The sequence below is a fragment of the Notothenia coriiceps genome, unplaced genomic scaffold, assembly GCF_000735185.1.
Source record: "Notothenia coriiceps isolate Sejong01 unplaced genomic scaffold, NC01 NC01_scaffold00038444, whole genome shotgun sequence".
NCBI lineage: Eukaryota > Metazoa > Chordata > Actinopteri > Perciformes > Nototheniidae > Notothenia > Notothenia coriiceps.
This window is the reverse complement of record NW_011371145.1, coordinates 1-4,341: the sequence shown is the minus strand read 5'-3', so window position 1 is coordinate 4,341 and position 4,341 is coordinate 1. Positions and strand designations below refer to the sequence as shown.

The 4,341-nt window shown below is 42.5% G+C and overlaps 1 long non-coding RNA gene across 2 annotated transcripts; it reads left to right on the top strand.

The window, feature by feature from the left end:
* The first annotated feature begins 7 nt into the window (after positions 1-7).
* On the top strand, positions 8-2,072 carry LOC104968237 (uncharacterized). 2 transcript variants are annotated; one of them, XR_800812.1, is made up of 5 exons: positions 8-121; positions 497-628; positions 915-965; positions 1,234-1,296; positions 1,402-2,072. It is a non-coding gene; the product is annotated as an uncharacterized lncRNA (long non-coding RNA). The 2 variants fall into 2 exon arrangements; XR_800811.1 differs by lacking the exon at positions 8-121 and having other exon boundaries at positions 131-628.
* The last annotated feature ends 2,269 nt before the right edge of the window (positions 2,073-4,341 follow it).

Sequence of the window (4,341 nt, the reverse complement as noted above, 5' to 3'; positions counted from 1 at the left end):
CATAGCCTCCTTCCCTCAGCCAGGACACTGAACATGGGTCATGGAGGAGTCTTCCAGCAGGACAATGACCCTGATCATACGGCCAAGGCAACAGGAGGGGCTAAAGAAGAAGCACATTGAGGTGAGGGAGGGGCCTAGCCAGTCTCTTTTTGATATTCTTACTCTCACTGTTTATATAAACCTACCATTAAAATGACTGACTGGTCATTTCTTTGTAAATGGGTAAACTTACAAAATCTGCAGGGGATCAAATAATTATTTCCTCCACTGTATATATATATATATGGAAAGAATGTGCAAATAAAGTCACCATTGTACTACAAACACCATGAAAGACATGTGCACCAGGCAGAGGGTCTCTTTGCTCTCGATCCTGGGGAGCACAGTGGCAGCCTCTCCTGGGGGCAGGGAGGGGCCAGAGGAGATGGCGGGGACTTTAGGTGGAAACTAAAGCATGCAACAGCCACATGTGTGTGTGTCTCCTGTGTGTGTCCAGTTGAAGTCCTCCCAGATGTGCAGGGGCAGCTGCAGGCCTTCAGAGGGGGGACAGCTGTGCTCTGCTGCCTGCTGCTGGTCCTGGTCCTGATCCGCTTCACCAGACCCACCGTCAGAGCCCTGCAGAACAGACGTGAGTGCACACACACACACACACACACACACACACACACACACACACACACACACACACACACACACACACACACACACACACACACACACACACAAATACACACACAGTTACACAAACACACACACATAAAAAAGTTTGATACTTTCGAATTAGGATTTGTCAGATTAAAGATGATGTCAAAGAAAGGCAGTTGTTTTAAATCTGATATGATTAAATTCTAGAAATGATCTGCAGTATGTAAATGTGTGTTTAGTGTTCAGGTTGCTATGTTTTTGGTTCTTAGTATCTGAAAGGAGGCAGAACCGCTGGATCGGACCTACGCAGAGTCACAGTGGTAAATCAAACACAAACACACACACACACACACACACACACACACACACACACACACACACACACACACACACACACACACACACACACACACACAGTGTTAAAGGATAAGTGTCCGTCCATCATCATTGGATTTTGTGTGAATCTTAAGCCTGATGGGAGCGTGTTGAGGGATGGACAGAGATTGTTGCTTTGGGTCTGTATATGACATTTCTTCACAAACAACCGTTATAGAATTTGTCTCTCATCTGTCTGAATCTCTCTTTCAGTGGCCTATCGAGGAAAGACTGCAGTTAAAATCAATGAGGGAGAGAAGAGACTTTCCTACCCTGGTAACACACACAGACACACACATCTTCAGTATAATGTATAATGCAGCTTACTCCTGCTCTTGCAGTCAGGCACTCTAAGACTGTGAATCGCTTTCTGTGTGTCAGCTCTGGAGCGCCTGGCAGTCAGTGACAGCAGAGAGCCCTCATCAAACAGGAACAGTGACTACAACTTCTGATATCATTATCACCACCATCACCATCACCACCATCATCATCATCATCATCATCATCATCATCATCATCATCATCATCATCCTTTGCATGCCCATACATGTGGGCTAAACATATGTTTATATATTACCATTACTGTCTGGACTGTATCTAAACTTCATTTAGTTACCCTTGTTACAAATTAATCTGAAAATAACCACTTGAAGTTATGTCCACCTGTCAGAGGTTATATTAAGATGTGAAATGTTCACAGAACCATGCAACATTTTGGAAAGCCACTTAGCAGTTAGCCTTTGAGCTCAAGCTAAAGGCGTCAGGGGCCGCAGAACAGTTTTAACCAGGTGACTTGAATGGTGTTTAGCTTTTTCGCTTACAAAATACAACATCAGCTTGCTCTTTAGTTTTTAGAAGGTGTATTTGAAAAAAAAGATTTGCAGTCCTTGTGGTAATATTGACTGAACGTGTTCCGTACCTGATGGAACAGTAAAAAAAGAGAATCTCAGTGTTCCCAAAATGTTGGAGTATTCCTTTAATTAGGAAAACCATGAAATAAAAACTATGATATTGATTCAATGTCATATGAGTGACTTACACTGTAACTCAAATGTACTTGATTTTTTCTTAATACTGTGAAGTTTATATTTTTTGTAAAATAATCTAAGTTGTGTTTGATCTGTTGTCTTGAAGGACGTGAATGGAAAATATAGACATTGGAGACAATAGGCAGACAAAGAGAAGGAGGAGGAGAGAAGAAGGTGATTACTAAGTGCAGGGATGTGGTTTCCTCTGCCGTTGACACCAACTTCCTGTTTGTGTTATTTCCATTGTAATAGCTCCCCCCCATCTCCCACTCGCTTTCGATTGTGTCTTTTGTTCTCTTTCGCCCGCCTATGTTCTTTGCTCCCCCCTCTCTGTCTCCTGTGTCGGGGTTGAGCTTCACTCAAATGTTAATCATCACACATCTCAGTTATCATCGATTCAGCCACTGGACTGCAGTCTGCCTACATGTTTATTCTGGTATTAGTCACATTTAATTCTAGACAGCTTGAGTGGTTGGGGTGAAGGGCCTTGTTTAGGGGCACCTCAGTGGTAATAACACAGTTCAACGCTTGCTTCTCCAACCTTTAGGCCACCACTGACTGAAATGAGGAACGCGCTTGTGACATCAGATGGTGTAAAGGAACTTCACATTATCTTCATACCATTCTACATCTCCATTTGTCATCATCCTTGTTTCAGCAGCAGCATGCAGCTGTCTTTATAAGAAAAACTTGTCAGACAGACAGAATGTCTCTCACCACAAATATAGGGCATATTTGTCAGAAGTGGAAAATTACTTCAAACTAAGGCAGGAACATGCTGTAACTTTTAACCGGAGGAGAGAGGTTTTTTTATTATTATGAGCTATACTAGAATAATGTCTCGGAGCAACACATAAAGAACATCAAAACCACACCAGTAACCGACCGTGTGCCGGGTGCTTTATGCGGGACATATTGAGCCTTATGGATCAAGATATCTTAAAGGTCACCTATCATGCTATTTTTATGTTAAAAAACATGTCTATGAAGTGTTTTGGCCAAAAAACCAAACAGATCATCCATTCTAACCATGCCTCACATCCCTCTATTTCTCTTCCTGTTACAAATGTGCTGATTCTGGGTATAAACAGGTCTCTCTTGAGAATGACACCCTGTGTCTCAATGAGATTTTCACCTATATAAATAAAAATAAACTTCTTTTAAAAAAATGTACTGAAATGAGAGGCGGCGGAGCTTATGTCGGCTCATGCGGGACCTGGCAGATACTGTCTAAAATGCTGCGGTGATGAAACGCAAGGATTATTAGCTCAAGGATTGTTTCTGAAACAGTATGGAGCTCAAAGGCTTTCTCTCTTGCCGGTTTACCACAAGGTGAGTTCCTTTTTATTTCCTGCTTCTTCACACACATGCTCTCTCCAGTACAGGTTAGCTCTGAGTGTTAGCGATGCTAATGTAAACACCGACCATATAACGTCCAAAACAGTCGGGCATTGTTTCTGGTAGCAACGTTTCTGATAGTGCTGGTGGTCCACCGCCAATATTACGTCATATTGGCCGCAAATCTGGATCAGCTCAGTTATATCCCTGTTTTTAGAGATTTGGGTACGGAGGAAAAGAGAGAGGGTTTTATTTTCTGACGCTGCGTGAGTTCCCTGACACACCGGGGACACACATTGATGTATAAATAATAACCCCCATCCCCAATTCCGGCTCCAGTTCAGGCTCCAGTTCCGGCTCATAGGGGTTTCACAACTACCTATATTTACTAGTCGACAAAAGAGAGGTGTAAAACTGTATTTTGTATTGCAATTCATACAGTTAAGTTAAACACTGTAACAAAGCAGCATTTTAATTTGTGTTACATGCTGCTGTTACATGGCTAATTAAATTAAAAACAGTAACTGTATGTTATGTATGTGTCACATCAGGTGTGACTATGCCTTTAAGATGGCACCGGGAGTTTGGGGATGTGTGAACCGGATACAGTTGGTTGTTGTTGTGTTGTCATCGCAGCGTGTGCAATAACGCAATAACGTGTTCAATAAACGGTAAACCTAAATGTCGTAGTAGTCCATAGTCTTATATATACAACACTGGACTCACCAAATCTACTGCAAAAACTCTGTTAGGAACATAAATGCAACATAAATCCAGTGCGCATTGCGCAACACTTTACTCGCTGTCGCTGTCCTCCTCAATAACCCTTCCAGGTTTTTTGGTTTGCGTTAAGGAAGACCAAAGCATCAACATGTGAGGGAAGGAGACTTGACCGCTGTCGGGTGACTGTGGCTGCGTCTCACTTCTCTTATTTTTTCATTTCCTCGCTCCTCGG